The sequence below is a fragment of the Ursus arctos genome, chromosome X, assembly GCF_023065955.2.
Source record: "Ursus arctos isolate Adak ecotype North America chromosome X, UrsArc2.0, whole genome shotgun sequence".
In the NCBI taxonomy this organism is placed as follows: domain Eukaryota; kingdom Metazoa; phylum Chordata; class Mammalia; order Carnivora; family Ursidae; genus Ursus; species Ursus arctos.
The window spans coordinates 58837571-58857811 of NC_079873.1; the positions used below are offsets into that span (position 1 = coordinate 58837571).

The 20241-nt window shown below is 37.6% G+C and overlaps 1 long non-coding RNA gene across 6 annotated transcripts in view; it reads right to left on the reverse strand.

Annotated features, from left to right (window-relative positions):
* Positions 1-584: 584 nt before the first annotated feature.
* The window catches only part of LOC113246583 (uncharacterized), a 36871-nt gene continuing 17214 nt past the window's right edge, over positions 585-20241 (reverse strand). For 2 of the 6 annotated variants that reach the window (XR_008959375.1, XR_006408354.3), the window contains exons 2-7: positions 18967-19059; positions 13069-13149; positions 9777-9984; positions 9247-9510; positions 8694-8827; positions 585-7595 (exon numbers count right to left, since the gene is read on the reverse strand). This is a non-coding gene — a long non-coding RNA (uncharacterized LOC113246583). The remainder of the gene's footprint in view (positions 7596-8693; positions 8828-9246; positions 9511-9776; positions 9985-13068; positions 13150-18966; positions 19060-20241) is intronic. The other 4 variants (XR_006408353.3, XR_007188328.2, XR_006408355.3 and 1 more) reach the window with 4 other exon arrangements.

The window sequence follows — 20241 nt, forward strand, 5'->3', positions numbered from 1 at the left end:
TCACCTGACACCCTACCCTTTATTAACAAGGTTATTATGAGTTCCCCAAGCATCAGTATTATAAGTACATGTCCTGAAGTCACATAGCCCATAATGACTTAAGACTTTCTTCAAAGACACTGTTGGTTTAATTGTCAAAAAAGGAGTAGAAACTCCTCCCTATAAGCACTGCAAGGAGTCATATACCCATGAAGTCACCAATCTAGTATTCAGGTATTTAACCATTCAGAATTCTAGAACACCAAAGATCCATTCACCTAGTCAGGATTTTTTAATTACAGTGATTTCCTGCCTGAATACGTTCTACTTCCCACCTCCTTACAAAAACTTTTGTTATGTCTTACTCCTATACCACCCCCATACCTCAATAGTTTTTTGCTTCTCACTTTTTTCTATTGGGTTTGTACTTCTCAGTATCCCTGGCCAAAACAACTGAAGGAATAAAGAAATGAGACCTCAAACCATTTATCCAAGGTGGGTGAAGGCAGTAAAAAAAAAAAAAAGAGAGAGAGAGAGAGAGAGAGAAAGATTAATAGTGTACCTAGGAACACTGAGGTAGAACTTGTCACATCAAAATACAAAACTTTCAAAACAGTACATTTTATTTGACATTAGACAACATTCCCCAAATTGTCTCAGTTGTGACATGTAGATGGCTTTAGACTGTTTTTGTGGTCATCCATGCTGAGCAAGATTTTTCAATCTTCAAAGCTCAAAAATTCTGCATTTCACATCAGTTCACAAGTCCAAATATATCTTCCCATTTATCAAGTATTTGGCAGAGATTCCCCTTTAGGTAGAAAGGTAGAGACGAAGCCATTTTCTTTAAGAATGGATTTGTTCACAATTTCACTTATGCCATAAAAATCAGATGACAGCATGTTCTTATTCTTATCAGTAGCGGTTGTCTTAGGATGCCAGAAACTGTGAAAGGAAGGCTTTTAGTTACTTTCTCCTTTCCAATTTCCAATAAGGTACTCCCCGACCCCAATCTGAAAACAGGAGTGTTACAGAATCCAGCTGATACCACATATTAAAAGCCAAACGTTAGTATTTAGTTGACATTTAGTCCAAAATTTTTCTCAAAAACGTATAGAAGAGAGTGGAGACAAACTACTGTGTCTTCATCTCAACAATGACCAGTTATTGGAATTGCATTAAACTAAAAAAAGCAATCCCTTAGTTAGATTTGGAGGTAGTAATGCTCTTAAAACCAATCCAAAACACAAGCAGGCTGCCCTTAGAAACTGGTTTGACCTTCTCTTTCACTCTTCCTCCTAATCCCACCCTCTGTGAGTGATTTAAAAATAGAAAAGGTCAAACCCAGTTGGGCCCTGGATTGAGGATTTTTTTTTTTATTGTTTACCTCCAGTTTTTGCCAATTACTTCCAATTTCTATTATTTTTAAAATTTAAACATGGTAAAATTAAGCTATTTTTAGTCACTGACATAATTCCACTATAAGAGATCCTTTCTTGACATGTTTTGATGGTGAGATTTTTAAAGGTTAAGTTGAAAAGCTGTTGCAAGAGAAATCATGTCTCTCCCATTATGTTATGTACCATCTGAAGATTGTTCTTCAAAGAGATCTATTTAGGCAGTGTATATTCATCAGAATATAAAATAAAGAATTAAAAGCAGATAAAACTGATAAATGCGTTTCAAAACCAACTGTGGCTTGAGTAGGAGTGTTTCCCCAAGGCTGGTACCAATGAGACTGGGGTTTGGAAATTAGTTGTCATCCCTCCTTCTGCCCAGCAGTGGTCACAGCCATTTTTCCTGAGAGATGGGCCGGGAAAAATAAATTGTCTGCTCTAAGGAAACTTCCTCACACTTAAAGAGCTAGCTCAGTAGAAAACCCTGCTTATTGTAGTGGCCAGAGTGGTAAAAGAACAGGAATTAAAACCCACAACATTATTAAGGGACTAAGCCATGCCCCTAATCAGAAAACAAGCCAAAAGGAAAGTTTTAGAAGTTCTCTAGGAAAGCATTCACTTTCCATGTCTCTGGGGCAAACTGGGAACATAGCAAAAAGCCTTATGCAATAGGCACTAAAATGTACTTGTAGAATGCGTAAGTCAAGAAATGAACAGCAGGGGCGCCTGGGTGGCACAGCAGTTAAGCGTCTGCCTTCGGCTCAGGGCGTGATCCCGGCGTTACGGGATCGAGCCCCACATCAGGCTCCTCCACTATGAGCCTGCTTCTTTCTCTCCCGCTCCCCCTGCTTGTGTTCCCTCTCTCACTGGCTGTCTCTATCTCTGTCAAATAAATAAATAAAATCTTTAAAAAAAAAAAAAAAAGAAATGAACAGTAACTTCTTATATTCTAGTCTCCAAGCTAATAAAAAAGCAAGTTTCTTTCAGTCATGATCTTTTTTGTTTTCTGTCTAGCAATTAGCAGAATACCTTGATACAGACACTTCCATTTAAGGTAGAATTTCATTCCATTTTTTTGTTTTGTTTTATTGCATCTCCAAGGTAAACTAAGTGCATTTTACACCAGATCTGTTCCAATTTAACATCATCTTCAATGTTAGTACGAATGAATAGAAAGCCTTCTCTTATTCCCACTCTACGAAACATGCTGAAGAGAAGATGGTCACTTGTTCTCAGTGTCTTAATATCACAGCTGCTCAGTAATGTTTTTTCAACTAATAAAAGAACGCTTATTAAATTTGTTCTTGTGTTTCCACCATAAACTAGAGAGATTAAATTACATTTTGCTCTAGGACTTTTAAATTCTCAGCATTTGAGAACAGTACTTTATTCAGGGTAAATAAATTTTTATAAATTTTTACAAAATACGGAAAACAGAAAAAAAATCTGTTGCTCAAGTGGCTTCCTGACTCTAAGCCAGGACAATGAGCAAGTATTTTTAAAACCAGTTATTTCATCTCATCTTAAATCATTCATCTATAATAAAAACAGAGTATTAAAGTAATGAATTAAAGGACAAGCCCTAAGCGCCCTTGTATCAGGCTTCAAACTAGTCAATGAGCAAGTGACACTGGGACTTTCTAGAACCAGGAATAATGTCTTCATTTAATATTAAAAGAACCATGCCTTTTCTATTTTTTTAATCTCCAAGGCATGTAAATGTGCGTTTTCTGGACCAGACCCACTCAACTAATTTATCTAGCATAATACCTTCCAGAGAATGGGCACTCAAATATTTGCTCAAAACTCAATGGTATTTTCTTATCTTCATCTATAATCTGTATTCTAATGCCCTTTAGACATGGCCCATTTCACTTCTCTTAGGACCTAGAATGATGTATTCCACATAAAAGATGTTCTATTTATCAAATGAATCTAAAAGCAAACAAGAGCCATTTATTTTTACTCTTTTAATGACTCAAGCCAGGCCAGGGTGGATCAAATTCACCTCCACCTTCAGCATTCAGCATTTTAAAGACTGATAGAGAACTCTAACACCTTGATTCTTAAAAATATTTGCCATCTCTTCAGCCAGGCCAGGGAGCAAGTACACCTCTGATTCGGATTTTATATTTCCACAGAGGTCAGCATTTAGCATACTGCCTGGCAGAATTTCATTTTCCCCCACGTTTTTATTAAATAAGCTTTGCAGTGCTTAAGTAACTTTTAGTCTGGATCTTCCTTATTTCCTTCAATGAACACCGCATAAGGATAAAATCATTTTCATATCCTAGGGCATGCACAGTTCAGAGCCTCATAGAAAGTAGCCAGTAATCATTCATTAAGCCAAGTTATTTCCTTAAATTTGCACAGACTTCTGATAATGAATTTTTGCATCCCCACTTGCTATCTCTGGGGATAAAAGAGCGTAAATAATCAATGTTCGCTCAGCAGATATTGTTTTTACATGTATGGCAGCGTAAAACTTATAAACTGATTTTATACATTATCTGCTGTTACCCAGGACACAATAAAGATGGTTTAGCTTCACATCCCCAATGCCTAGCAAGGAGATTGGCATATAAGAGACAATTATTATCCAGTTTTACATTTATCAGATATTTAATCCTTTATATATTATATTCAGAGTGTTCAACAGTGATATAATTTGATATAATGATATAATATAATGACTGTGATATAATTTTATAAGCCTGGTACTCAGCAGCAAATTAGAAAATAAGTAGTTACATTTACATGGTGCTTTAGAGTTCCCAAAATACTACACATGTATTGCCTTATTCTCAGCTATAAGCACAATGAAATGATAAGTCTGTGTATCTCTTTAGTGCCTATAATAGTGAGTTTACCTAGTGAGCAACTGATGATATTCATTCATTCAACAAGTATTTAAACCCTCAGTTTGTATAACTATTTATACTACCTTCACCATAGTGGATGTCAAGCACACAATGAGAATGTTGTAGAGAAAATGCCTACCTCACAGAAAGTTTTATTCACACAGAAAACAGCTAATATATTTATATAGCACTTTAGAAAGTGCAAGGGCAATCTCAATCATTACATTTTCCTGTCACCTGGGAAAATATACTGGTGATCATCTAATTTGACATGACCAGTAAAGTCTTGATTAAAACAAGCAATAGCTAATTCCTTACATCTAAATAGTTTAGGACATAATCCTCCCTCTTATTACATGGGAGAATTATCTTAGATTTCACAGTACCCAAACAGTACATGGCCCATAAAAGGCAATTAATATTCATCCATTCATAAACATGTAACCCCCTGGTATCTATATAGTACTCTAGTTTATAAGGCACTTTAATACGCACCTTATCATCTGAAATTTTTAATTCCATAACGAGAACATGTCTTTTCCCATTGACATTTGTAGCACCTAGTATGGTATCCGGCACATTTTAAGTGCTCACAATAGCTTAATCCCCTGTGTTTGCAGTATATTTTATGGTTTCAAAGCAGTTTCCATGTGTTTGCTTCTCTGCTACCTGGAATACTGTATTTTTACTTAAAATTACCAGAGCAGCAGAAACACGATAGCCACAAATACAGGAGTTATTCATTTATCAAACAATTGTTAATATCTGCATAATATTAAATACTTTTGACAATGTACTTTATTCAGGCTCCTTTTCATCTTTGTATCTACAGTGTCTAGTACAGCAGAATGTAGATAATATGTAATCAATATTCATTCATCAACTCTGAAACTCATAAACCTTTAAGTGCTTTATAGTTTACAAAGCACATTCACTTATTTTTCTTCAAGTCACCTGGATGTGATCATAAATAAATACTGCATCCTTAGTGCACAGGGACAGGTACGCAGAAATAATATAATTCAGCACACAGTCCCTGGTATTTACATCAGGGGTGATAACTATGGCCCCCAGACCAAATTTACTCAGTTCACAAGCTAAGAATAGTTTTTCCTTTTTAAAGGGTTGTAAAAGAAAAAAATATGTCAGAGACCACACGGCCCACAAAACCTAAAATATTTACCATCTGACCCTTTATGGAAAGGGCGTGATGACTCCTAAGTTACATAATTCCTCACTATTGACAGTGCACTTTAAATGTTAGCTGTGCATGGCTGCCGATATACTATTAATGAGAATGCCTTGTTTTTTCTGTGCTTTACAGTGCTTTCACATATATTCTGTTATTTAAATTATCTTCCCACGTGGTAAGGGGGAAAAATCAAGGAAAGGATTAATCCTGCTAAATATTCCCAAGTTTTCTCACCTTTAAGCCTAGAGGTGGGTATTAAACCCAGGAGCAGTGTTGTCACAATCTACCAAATTATTAGGCCACTACTATAAGCAGGGAGTTCAAACTGTCTCCTTGGGGCCTCACTCCATCCCAGGCCCAATCATTTCATTGTAACCATCACTAGGAATCCCAAACCCCAAGAATCCTGCTCACCCAAGCTCAAAGAAGAAGGTGTTGCAGGCTGGTGCTTCTCAACAGGCTGGTACATCTGGGTATTTCTTGTCTAATTCTTCTCACTGGCCTGGAACATCTCTTCACATTTCCTCTAGATAGCCTGGCACCTTTTCCCCCCAACAGCCTGATGCTTGCCTTTGCTCATCAGGCTAGAGCTTCTAAAGAAAAGGGAGGACTGATATATAATGTTACCTATATGTGTCTCTCAAGGAGTGGAGGTGAAGAGAAATGGAAATTTAAAAAATAAACACTTAATAAATGGATTAAAACCGTGATAAAAATTGGCTTAAGACTGGCCCAAGCATAATACTGTCAACCTAAAGATACGTTTCTTAAAGTAATAGCAACATCAAAAAGGGCTCCTCAAAAGAAGTGGGCTTAAATAAAAACATAAGAAGTGGAAAGGGAGAACTGAACATATCCAAGGGTAGGGAGGATGGCAAGAGAAAAAAGCTGGGGTTTAGTGTTCTCATCTTTGGTCTTGGGGCTTCTATCCTTCCTGGATTCTGTGTCATGGGCTTCCAGCTTCCCATCTAATTTAGTCTTAAGACACCTTTCTCTCTTCAGCCTTCCGTCCACCTAGACAGGCAGGAGTCCTGGGTCTTTATGCGTGTCTGGGGCCTTCCCACTGTGGGTCTTTGGACTTCTATCTAACTCAAGATTTCAACTTTCCATCCAACTCAGTCAGGTCTTCTATCCAACAGGGGCCACCTTTTTATATCATAGCTGTCACGGCTTTGATGGTCTCAAGCCTGAGGATTCCATCAATCTTGAAACACAGGTTTTCCATGTTTGCCTTCAGGTCTCAAGTCTCAAATCATCTGTCTTTTACTTTGGGCCCTCTATTCATTATGGGCCTTCCACCTTCTGTCCATCATAGGTCTTGGATCATCTCACAGGGTGTCCTGGCATAATGAACAGCTCTGCAATGCTTATTTTGATAGCTGGCGCTCTGTACCTATTAGGAAGGGGTTAAGAAACCCCTCTGTCACAAACACACACACATGACCACACAGATGCACAAAAATATGCAAGGAGAGAGGACTGCAGAAAGTCAAAGAGGGGGAACACAGACACATAAAAAAGCTGAAATACTCAAAGGTAAGCAGAAGGGGAAAAGCAGAGAAGAAACAAGAGAACAGAGATGAATGCTGAAAATGGAAGATCACAAAGAACAGAGGTGAATGTTGAGACAGAAAACCACAACGAACAAAGAGACACTTAGCAGGAAAAAAAGAGAGAGAAAACGGCCCAACAGAGGCAGAAAAAGCATATAGAAAAGAGAAATGTGAGATATTGAGTAGAAAAAGCAGAAGGGAATCCAGAATGAGAAAAAAGTGAAATGTCAAACCAACAAGAAGGGGAAGGGAAGACGAACAATCAGAGTTCACACAACAGTAAAAGAAGAGAGGTATAGGCAGAACAAGAAATGAACAAAAAGCACACAGCATGTGACACAGAGACACAAAGGGAAGAACACTGAAAGAAGAGCCAGATCTAGGAGAGCAAAGAGAATCAGTAACAAAATGAAGAAAAAACTAGAAAGACATCTAAGACAAGGCACAGACCACTCTTAGGAACAAAAAGCAAAATGAGACAAAGATACACAGAGAAGAAACTAGCAAGAGAATCATGGATGGCTAAGACACACTTTAGATAGAGAAAGACAATCAAAGAGATTCAAGAAAGAAATAGACAAGCAAAGAAATACACACTTATGAGTGAAAGAGACTAGCAAAGGCAGACATTCAGAGGAAGAGGGTAAGAAGTAAAGACAAGATACAGTAATGGGCACAAAAGGCATATGAGAAGCGTCACAAAAAAGGACAACAAAAGAAAACCAAAAAGTGCATTAATAATTACAATAAGTTATTATTAGTACCAATACTATTTATATTACTAACAATAATAATTATTGTAACAACAACCACCAACAATATAGAGGTTTTCTATTAATAAACTTTTACCTTACAAATTTCTTACATAGAACCAAAACATGCCAATTCTGCCTGCCACTAGATGGTATTAGTGGTCACCTGTATTGTGTCAAATGAGCTTATAAAACTTCTTGGGTTACCTTTTACTTACCACGGGCCAAACACTGTACTAAACACTTACATGATTTCATTTAACCGTCACCTACAAGTCTAACCAAAAACTCGAGACTGACAAAGGCCATACACCTAATGGGTGGCAGAAGATTTAAACACAGAATGTGTACTCTTTAATATTCTGCTTCAACTGTTTACAAGGATTTCCAATAGAGCCAAACAAGATGCCACAGATGTATGAATATTATAATAAAGGGCCCTTACAGAGCACCTAGTCAATCCCCTCAGTTTATATCTTTACTTTTTCCCATTCCTTAAAAAATTTCATTTTCACATGCTTCACAACTATAATGGCAGCTTCATGGACTGGGCTTCCTTTAACACTAAATCTTAACTGCAGACTGATTCTTTCACAAGAGAAGGTGAGAAAGAGCCACCCTTTCAGCAAAACAAAAACAAAAACAAAAAACCCAAACAACTCTTTTTGTTTTAGGCTTCTACAGTTTAGGCCTCTACGAGTGGCAAAGCATTTATACAGTGAAGATAAAGAAGAGACAAGGTGAGACTCAATTACTGGGACACAACTGGTATGCAGACTGTAAAATCTTTGAATTGCTTCAGTGAACCCAGCTGGTAATACAGGTTACTGGTTATCCTCAGATCTCACACTGGGTACCCCCTCCATGTTAGACCATCATGCCTCATCCTACACAAACCTACAACAAACAGCTATGAGCTCTAAAGTGACCCTCACAGGATTACACCAACAACAACTTACTGCATTCCGCTGTTCTAAAATGCTAGCATGCCAGGCATGTTGATCTTCCTTTGTTATGTATGTTCCACTTTCTTGTGCTCTGCACTGCTTTTAGGAGACAGTGATTTGGCAGATAAGAAGGGAACAATCAGGAGCTATAAAAAATGAGAGAAAACCATGTAAATGCCATATAGAAGTATTAACTGAGTACTGTGCAAGAGTTATAGGAAGATTCAAATTAATGAGCTATAGAAACTATCCGTACAAAGCTTAGAAACATATAAAGTTGAAGTTTTTAAGTCCTTAGAGATAAAACTAATACAAGTTCTTTGTTCAGAAGAATAGGAAACTATGGCAAACACAGGAAAATGTCTTGCCTAATAACACTCAGTGAGTCACTGGAAACACCATCCATCACACTCAGTCTTTTGGTGAAATAATCTCTACAAAATCTGTATAATCGGGGTTTACTACTCACTGAATGGTTACCTCCATCTCCCAACCTGCATCCCCCTAATCAGCTTCTCTTATCACCAACCTAGAATATACAAGGTCCTGGTTCTTTAGATCTTACCTGACAACAGAAACTTTGTGCTATTTCTGGTCAGGTTCCATTAATCAGCAAGGACAGCATTAAAAGATACAACTCCTATTTATCTTCTCAAACAGCTTGTTTTGTGTTTTATCCCAAAGACATCCTAAGCCATCTTGAAGTATGGAAATGATTGTCAAAATTCCCCAACAAGGCCTCAAGACTGACTTTGGGGACCAGAGGGTCCAAAATGATGATCTGCCCATGATCAATGTCACAGATGTGGCAGTTGTTGCCCATGTTCTCCTAAAAGAAAGAACAATTTAACTGTAAGTCTCTACCACACACTAGTCCCACCCTAAACATCCTAACTCATGCAGACTGCTACTCTCTTCACATCATTTTCACCCATTTCACACCCAGTTACTTCCCAGGTTAGTTAGGAAGCTATTTTTACCAAAGCAGACACGGTTGATAATGATGGAAACAATCTCAGTGGAAAGTTATGTGCAACATAAAACAAGATCAAAATTAATAGCTATTAATTATGCTTTTAGAGACAACTTACACACCTCTGATGGGTGGTGGTTGTTTTGAGACTTCATCTTCCTCCCTGGGCCCAGGGAAGAATCTTGATAGAACTCCTGGCCTAGGGTTGTTGCCCAGTGGTAGTGAGCTTTTCCCCTGGAGGATCCTCATGCCCCATCTCCACCTAGGGATCGTCAAAGGGAACGGGTCACTAACACCGCAGAGCAACAAGCCTATTCCTCTGAGGAAGATCTGGAAAAGAGATCAAAGAAAAATAAGTTACTGAAATGCAGAACACTGGGAAAGTCTGTCCCAAATTAGCAACTAGTAGTTAAATTAAACCATATCTACCCTTTTCTTCAGATGGATTGAGGGGTGAAGATTGAGGGGTAAAGATTTAGTGCTCTATATCCTAGCTATGAGGCTAGCAACATGCAAATTCTTTTCATTCCAGCTCCATTCCTTGCACCTCTCCTCATCTCCAAGAGCAATTTAGAGCTGAATCATTACCAAAATTCCCATACTCTGCTTTATTCTTCAGTCTCCACTGATGAGCATTTCTCTAGAGTGTATTATTAATATCCTGGTATTTTCATCATAAAATATAGTGGGGTTCAAGAAATCAAGGAGTTGAAAATAGTAGAAATACAGTTCTCTCAACCAAGTTAGCCATCAAGTTACTTAGAAAAGCTCCCATGTGATCTGACCCTATGGGTTAAGAATTCTTCATGTAAAAAAAAAAAAAAAAAAAAAAAAAGAATTCTTCATGTATTGCATGGTGCACTGGGTGTTATACGCAAGTAATGAATCATGGAACTTTACATCAAAAACTTGGGATATACTGTATGGTGACTAACATAACATAAAAAAATTATTATTAAAAAAAGAATTCTTCACATTGCCTCAGGCTTCTTTTATAAAGCACATTTTAAGAACTGAGTGACCTACCTCAATCAGAGTGCCTCTCATTCTAGTTTTATAGCATACCCCTCTTTTAACTTGTATGTCAAGCAGTAAGTTGCCAGAGCATTGCCAAGGTAAACAAAACTGTTTTCTATTCAATCCACATGGTATTTCTTGAACAGCTTATATAAATGGGGCACCACCAGAGTCTCAGGATATTCAGAGAAATCAAGAATGGTTACAGGCATATAAAACACCAGCTACTACAACAGCTAAGCAAATCTACGCAAAAGGAAAAACGAGACACAGAAAGCTAGGAAACCAGTAAATTGCTTACGCAGACCCATGGGTCTCTGTTTTTCTACCTTTCAACAAATTTATGATTCTTCAAATTAAAAAACCCTCAACTTTATTTTTTTTTTAAGAGAGAGAGAGTGCACAAACAGGGGGAGGGGGGCGGGGCGGGAAGGGACAGAGGGAGAGGAGAGAGACAATCTTCAGCAAACTCCACGCCCAGTGTGGAGCCCAATGCAGGGCTCGATCATTCTCACGACCCTGAGATCATGATCTGAACCAAAACCAAGAGTCGGAGGCTTAAGCAACTGAGCCACCCATGTGCCTCAACCCTCAACTTTTTAAAACAAGGAAATGACAGTGACAATAGAATTGGGCCTGCCAAAACAGGGCTATGACACATACTGAGTTGGTACTATGCATCAACGAATCTTCAACACTTAACTACCAGTCTGCCGAAGGAAGGTGGAAATAATTTCAAGGGCGGCTTATCAGAAGGTATAGGTTTGTTCAATCTTTCCTGCTAAGTATCTTTGAGATGTGAACGGAAGTAACTTATTGTCTTGTGTCTCTCATTCTTTATGAAATGAGGATTAAATATGCTTGCCCTTACAGACCTCACTGGAGCCTAACTCTGAGGGATAAATGAAATAATAGGCCAAACTCATCTGTAATGTTAAAATATATATGTATATGCAAAAAAAAAAAAAAAAACCACCACTGTAGGAATTGATAAAAACTGGCTCATGTTCTTTTTTAAAAAGTAGAGGTGCAGGAAGTTAAAGTCCATAAAGTTAAAGACAGAATTCCCACAATCATGAGCTCCCCAAACTACCTTTTTTTTTTCCAGGTGGCCTGAAAGCCATCATTTTAAAGATTATTTGGAGCTTATCCATATTCTCAAAAAGAAAGATATGCTGAATGTGAAGCTGCTTACAGCTACTTGCAGTCCTCAGGTTTCACATACTCTGAATGTCCTTGAGAAGAAAGACAGGGCTCATGAGGATAACAGAACTGCTGAGAAATCCTCAACAACAAAAAACTAGGAAGCATTAACCTGAAGAATGAGATATAGGCATCTCCTATCCCTCCTCTTTAGCTTATCTGGTCTCCCTAAGGTCTTATAAGAGCAAGCACTAGCAGTATCACAGAAGGATTAGGCAAGTGCAGAAAAATGAAACGAAAATATGGGTCAAACCAATACCCACCTTAAGGGCTAAACAAATCTGTGGCCTAAAGGTCATCCTTTTGCTGAAAATACAAGATGCAAGGTAGCAGACCAACTACTACTACTACCTTAAAATACAACTGCCTTGACCTTTTTTTACTAATTTGCTAGTCAACTTTACCATAGGACAGCGGCTTACTGAAGCAGGTCTAAGCCAGGGTTGCAATCCTGAAAGCACTTTGTACAGTATGGAAAGCACCAGGTATGGTTTCCAGATTCCTAATCAGGAATTCCCGTATTATAAGGACCTTTATATCAATATCAAACAAGTTCTAACAGTAGTATATGAAAAATCACTTATTCAACTCTACTCTCTAGACAAGATGTCCAGTGAAACCAAACCAGTGTTCTATGATGTTCTCAATATGAGTAGAACAGGCTTCAAAATCTCTTAACAACATCCTTCACCACTGCTATCTAATTTAAGATTAGATACTTTATCCCCAAATATGGGCTTCCAAGTTAAATATGGCAGTTCACACATATTTATACATATTTATTCTGCCCCTTCCTCAAACCCCATTAATGACAGTAAACGGACACTCCATGTACAAGCAAATTTACCCAAAGAATTTTTAAATTAATGGATTGAAGTACAAATTCATTTATACACACCCTAGTTAAGATACCTAAAAGGAAATGACTATTCCAGTCTCCCCAGATCTTTGAGCCACTCTGAACCATATTTACTGAGTATGGCTGCTTTAGATCAAAGCCTTCTAGTTTTGTGTGTTGCTATAGTGATGAAATACTCAAGAAGATTCCCTTTCCCTTAAAGGGAATCTAAGGCCAGAGAAAGTGGTCACATTTTGGAACTGGTACAGAACCATATATAAGGGTTCCATATTCACTGACAAGAATTTTGAGACTCCTGATCTGTCATCTCATAGTTCAACAAAATGTCAACATACTTTAGACATAAAAACCAAGTGGCATAGCTGGCCAGCCAGTTCAAGTACTCCAACACTAGCCAAGTCACAGAAGCATCACAGCTAAAAAAAAAAAAAAGGGTATTAATGATCATGGAATCAGACATTTTCATTCTCTACGTAAGGAAACTGGGAGCCCTGAAGATGAGACTCCATCAACATTATACAACTAGTAAGTAGGTGGCCAAGTGGTACTTAAACACATGCCGTCTCTCAATTCAGGTTTTTTGCCTCTGGGATATGGGCAAGGACACTCAGGGGTATAGGAAGTTTCTATAAAATTTTTTACCATATTTATATTTCACCATAAAAACCAGTCTAGATCATCTAGAGGACTACCTTATAATGGAGAATTCCAGTGCCAGATTGGCAGCAAGTGGTACGACTTTTGTTGCCTGGAGCTCAAAGAACAGAGGAAAACAATATATAAATGCGGTTTGTACCAAATGAAAAAAAAAAAGCATTGGTATGTGCTATAACAAGATCTTGCAGCAGCTTGAAAAAAGTAATTTGGGTAAGGGCATTAACAAAGCACATGAGAGAGGAGACATGCCATGCTGCAAAGAAGCAATATGATAACAGTACCATTTACCCATTTTAGTAGCCATTTATTTACTATGATTCTGTACATTTGCTGTGTTTTACAGTTTTATTGTAGATGTAAGCAGAAAGACTTTATTTTTATTTTGTTCGTACCCTTGGCTTAAAAATTATTTCCATGAACTTGAAGAGACATAAGAATTTTTTTAAGGAAAAGTTTAATCAAAATTACAAAAAAAAGTTTAATCAAATTGAGGCAAAATGGTAATTGTAGAATCTAAGAGGTGAGCATGCTGGTGTTCACCGAACACATTTTTCATCTTTTCTGAAGATGTTCATAATAAATTTTGGAGGGCAAAAAGGAAAAATTTGAGATGACAGCTCCCTACCGTCAAACTTGTTACACAGACTTCAGAAAGTATCTCAAATATTTAAAATAAAATATTAAAATTGTGCCCAACACAAATTTATAGTATTTGGTTACCACTCTATATGCAATACTTGCAACATTAATCAGAACACTTTAAAATTAGCATACATTAGCCTGAATAAAATCAAATAAAATTAAAATGTTAACAATCACATTTGGATTACATATTGCCAAGAAATAAATCTACTCTTTGAGTCTTATATAGGTACTTCGGACAACTAGCTGGAGATCACTAAATGGATTTTCCCCACCTCACATAGAACAGGTCTTTCTCCTTCCGCCCCCCACCACCAGTGTTCTCAAGGTATTGTAACTATCAGGAAAAAAAAAAACCTGAGAAAATAAATGCATAACCAAGGAACAGACTACCTAACTGTATCAGAGTTATTTAATCTGACAATGAGGTGCAAAATGTGGAAATTGGGATAGATCCTAGTTCTTAACAAAGGCTTGTTTCTGATAAGTTTTAAAACTAAGAGAAACATTTAGCATTTTTAGTTTTTAGTTTCAGGAACTTCTAGTCATTTTTAGTTTCAGGAACTTTTAATCAACCTATAGCTAAACTCTCCCTAAACTCAACCATAGAGACAACTGTCAATGTTCTCACCTACCCTAACATGAACATAAAAAAATCTCCCAACCAAGCCAGGTTGTTGGGAGTGGGAAGTAACAGATAAGCAGAGGAGACTATAATGATTCACGGGTAATAGATCAGAGTTGGAAACATCTGTACAAATCCATGTTTAGCTTAAAATAGATATAGATTATTACATATACAAATATAAATAAATACATGCATGTGAGTCAATATGCATGTGTATATCTCCTCATTCTGATCAACTCAGAATGTGCTGCAGCAATGATACCCCAGTAGCAATGAGCACACAGAACACCCACATCTTGATTTCTAATACTGTTCTCCAACAGAAAGAATCAGGACTCCTTGAAGAAATGGTAGATCCTACGACTAGGATAAGAAACATACAAATGAGCCCAGAGCATCCTGGTAGTGCCAGAAAGTAAGAAAGTGCTCAAACAAAAAACCGAAACCCACAAGGATGGGGTTATGTCCAACAAGCTAACTGAAAGAACTCCCAAAGGCCAAAGTTAGAACAACCTGAACAAAAATTAGTAGTAATATATTCTTATGTAGACACTCAACCATCAAAAAGGTGGAACATAACTCCCCATTCTTTTTTTTTAAAGATTTTATTTATTTATTTGACAGAGAGAGAGAGAGAGACAGCGAGAGAGGGAACACAAGCAGGGGGAGTGGGAGAGAAAGAAGCAGGCTCCCAGCGGAGCAGGGAGCCCGATATGGGGCTGGATGCCAGGACTCTGGGATCACGCCCTGAGCCAAAGGCAGACACTTAACTACTGAGCCACCCAGGCGGCCCAATAACTCCCCATTCTTTAAGTACATAGTAGCTGCCCTTCAAAAACAGTACGGGAAGGGAAAAAAAATAATTTTTTAAAAAGATTTTATTTATTTATTTGACAGAGAGGACAGCCAGCGAGAGAGGGAACACAAGCAGGGGGAGTGGGAGAGGAAGAAGCAGGCTCCTAGCAGAGGAGCCTGATGTGGGGCTCGATCCCAGAACGCTGGGATCACGCCCTGAGCCGAAGGCAGACGCTTAACGACTGCGCCACCCAGGCGCCCTGGGAAAAAAATAATTTTAAATGTTATGTGGAGAAACTTGGCAAACAGTACCTTAGCCAAGTGATAACAGTCAACATCATAAGTGATATGTCACGTTGATAGTATGTACTCGAGAAAGAAGAATGGCAGTATACTGCTATGGTCTTCTTCCCAAAAACTCAAGCGTGGTCTAGTCATGAGAAGAACATCAGACAAATCCCAATAGAGGGACATTCTACGGAATACTTGACCATTAGTCCTCAAAATTGTCAAGGCCATCAAAAACAAGGAAAGTCTGAGAAACTATCATAAGTAGGAAGAGCCTAAGGAAGACATGACTACTAGACACAAGGTGGTATCTTGGATGGGGTCTTGGAACATAAGAAGAGCATTAGAGAAAAACTGAGGAAATGTAAATAAAGTATGGACTTTAGTTATTAAGAATGCATCAGTGTTAGTTCACTAATTGTGACAAATGTATCATAGTACTATAAAATGTTAATAATAAGGTAAAATGGGTATGGGGTATACAGGAACTCTCTCTGTACTATTTTCAAAACCATTCTGTAATACTCCAAAATAAGAAAGGTTTTTTTTCTTTTAAATTTGCCAACTAGATGCTGAAGGCTTAAAAATTGCAGGGTTTTTTTTAAAGCAAACAAAATGGAACCCGAGAACTGGTAATTCTGTTTTCCAGATTTTACTACAGTAGGTACGATCACTGTTGGCAAATCGGGCCTAAAGGCCTGCCTTTTCTTTTCGTTTTATAGGGATTTAATTATAGTCAGTTTTAAAGTTGAAACATATGAGGCCCAAATATCATGAACCCATAATATCAAAAAGCTATTAAAATTAGCAGCTTAAACTCTTGTTCTTGTTCATCAACAGATCATATGGAAGGATCTACTCAATCCATTATATAAAATGAAGGCAGTAGTTATTGCAGTTTTCAGTCAAGGGAGACATGTAAGGCTAGAAAACTCTAATGATCATAAGAAACTGCATACCAATTACATTATAAAATGGCAAGCACACTACCAAATATAAAATATAGTATGCCAAAAGTTTTCAAAGCTATGGATTAAAGCAACCTAGATATTTTATGAGACCCAGTAACATAAAAACACAGTATGCCAAAGGTTTTCAAAGCTATAGATAAGGTAACCTTTATAATGAAACCCAGTAATGTACACTGATCTCCCAGCCATATCCCTATTTTGAAACTGTTAACAAGCATTCAATTACATATTTTATGCATAAGAAGGTACTGGGTCTGCTGCATAGCTTCTAATATTTCTGTGGAAACTAGAAGAATAGCATTCTAGTTGGTCAAACAAAATAATTCTTTAAGTCTACCCATCATCTAAGAAATCTAGCATGGATAAAATTTAAATTTTGTGTCAATCTCTCACCCTAACATGAAGAAATCAAAAGCTCATTTCCAATTTAGTCATCAAAATAGTAAAGGAAAGAGTTCTTCATCAAATTCATTTGTACAGGGTGCACAAGGAGCCTAACATTCCATGACTCAGTGCTCTAATTTGGAGAGGTCAAGGAAGATCAAGGAAAGCCTAAATCGCCAATAAAAATAGCCAACTCAATGCCATCAATACAATGACATGTAACTGTGCACGGCCATTTAAGTTTAACTTGTTAAATTCAGTGGATCAGCTAAGTCTCAAACAAATACTTGAGATCCAACCTGAGTTGGATTTTGAGGGATACAAGTGTTGACTGCTATTTGTCTATAGCCAAAACTATGGAAGTGAGAAAATCAAGTTTTCATCCAATCCAATCTGTAAGACTTCACACAGAAAAAGGCATTAGCTCTGTTTAATCACACAAATCGTACTCTTCACCATCCAAACTTATAAGGTTTGGGGGACCAGTTAGCTCAGTTCAGGTATCAGTTTTCTTCTTTCTTTAAGCTGGTAATAAATTCTCCCAGGATGCTTTCACAAATAAGAATATTTCAGGAGCCACCACAGATCAACTTTTAAAATTCTTCACTTAAGTCAAAAACTCCCATGCAGGTATACATTTGCTAACCAGGGCCCAGATATCCTGAAAAATTATGAATGCTTAATCATAGCAGCCCTAGGTTTTATGATTTTCCACAATTTAGGGAGGTGGTTAGAGAAATGTATAGATAAGTTACAGAAAGACAGGTAGAAAAACTAAAGGGGGATATGGGAAAAGATGCACAAAACCAGGGTCAGAAAACTTCCTCCAATCCTGTATATCAAGGTTCTATAAGGAAGAAAGTCAGAAATGAACACACAATAACCACTTAGAGAAATGCCAAAAAAACCAAAAACAAAACGAAACAAAACAAAAAACAAAACTTAAGTGCCTTCAATTTTCCAAATGACAAAATGTCATTTTCAGGGATTGAGATATTCAGTTCAAGTCTCTGTCTTAATCCATCAGCCATCCCTAGACACTGAAGTTCAGATGGATGGTGATTTGACCCAAGGTTAGAGTCAGAACCAAAGGCTAGGTGTTCTTATTGCCAGTTCAGAACTTTTTCCTAATTTTGCCAGCATCTCATTCCTTCTGCCCCCAAACCCGTGAAAAAAACAGTGATTCACTCTAGGGGTTCCTGGGTGGCACAGTCAGGTTAAGCATCTGACTCTTGGTTTCAGCTCAGGTGGTGATCTCATGGTGGTGGGATAGAGCCCCACACTCTATGCTCAGAGTGGAGTCGGCTTGAGTTTCTCTCTCCTTCTCCCTTTGCCCCTCCCTCCTCACATTCTCTCTCTCTCCGCCCCTCCCCTTTCTCTCTGGAATAAGTAAATCTTTTTTAAAAAGTGATTCACTCTAGAAAATATGTGCTTCATTAAAATGCATTTACAAAAAGTAAGAAATACTGGCGTACTGTCTGTAAACCCTCACCTTACATATCCCCTGAGTAAACTGACCAAGGTGTTCCCTAGTCACACTTTTCATTTCCCCCTTGCAATCACTTTGCTTAGTAGGTATGTTTCCACCACTCTTCTTCCTCTGTGCCCCACAGAACTTCCCAATATGTTTTATGGTACACATCAAATTGCCCAACACCATAATGATTTGTTCATTTTGGCAGCCTCCTTAACAAGAATCATGTCTTCGGTTTCATTATTTATTCCAGTGTGTGACCCAATAAAGTTTGCTGAGTTAACACAAGGATTATCTCAATTTTGAAGATGCCCACATTTCCAGGGTATCCCATTTTACAAATTCTAGAGACTTTATTTCAAGCAATTAATTGAAATACAACTCTAAGATTCACCTTTGGATGTTGTCTAATGCAGGCTTCAATCCACTTAAAGTTGATCCATCCTTCCTCTTGACTGGGGGTACAGAACCAGCTCAGAATTCATCCCTTTAAAACAAATTTCAATAAAGTTATACTTGTATATTAATACAGAATAATTTGATTAGTAACAATAAAAGATCTCATAAGCATAGACCAGTGTTTCTCAAATTGGGGTGATAAGAACCCTGGGGGTTTGTGGATATATCTTCATGGATCCTTAAATCCTACATAAATTATATAAAACATTGTATATCTTTAATAAAGATATCTTAAAACTGGAAAACATGTTTACATTTCAAATAACTTTAAGTCAGTGTTCCTCAAAACATATTCTTTAGGATCTCAAAAAATTTTGTTCCTTTAAAAGGCATTTTATCCTGACAAATTACTTAAGTTTGAGAAACAATGGCATAGACCACATTTCCAAGAAGGCTCAGGACCATTTATATACTACCCCCAATCAGTTAGACTGGGGGACGTCTTCAGGCATTGGTGGGAAACGAGCCATGAGGAAATATGGATGTGAATTAAAATGGGCAGTAAGCGATGCCCACTCAACGTGGTTCTTCTTGCTCCTGCCAGGATGCATGGATGGGCACAAAAAAAGTCTCAAATTTGATATTAATATATTTTTCAGCGGGACCTCTGTGTTTTACATCAGGGAGACTAAGCTTTTTGGCTTACCAATGTATCTGCTGAAAAAGGTGAAGGGGAAAGGACACAATTATCTTCATAAAGTGGGCAATGTCATAGTTTTCTTATAAAACTTACACTTCTCCATTGCCTTCTTGCCAAACAGGTTCCACAAATATCTCAAACTAAAAAGGCATCACTACTTTCATGTTTCGTGGCAGAGATAGAATAAAAAGGTACGAAACGCCAACATATCATATTTAGATCCCCAATCCCTGAACCTTGAAAAGCTCAAGCTTATAATGAGATTTAACAATGAACTTCCCAGCCTTGGCATATAGCCAAACACAACAGCTAGGCCTTATATCTTTAATCACTTTTCATACTTCCAAAAGAAGTAAAAACCAAATTACATTAAAATAAACCAACTGGACTACACATATGGCTGCAATATTAATCATATCCTGGACCAAAGAGAAAAAGTAAACCCACCTCCAAGTTTATCCAACTAACTTCAAACCCTAGTGGGCTCCCTTTTTAAAACTCCGTAATTTATAATTCACACAATGCAGCACTTGATTATCATTTCCTAAAGGTATTTCAAGTGTGCTTATT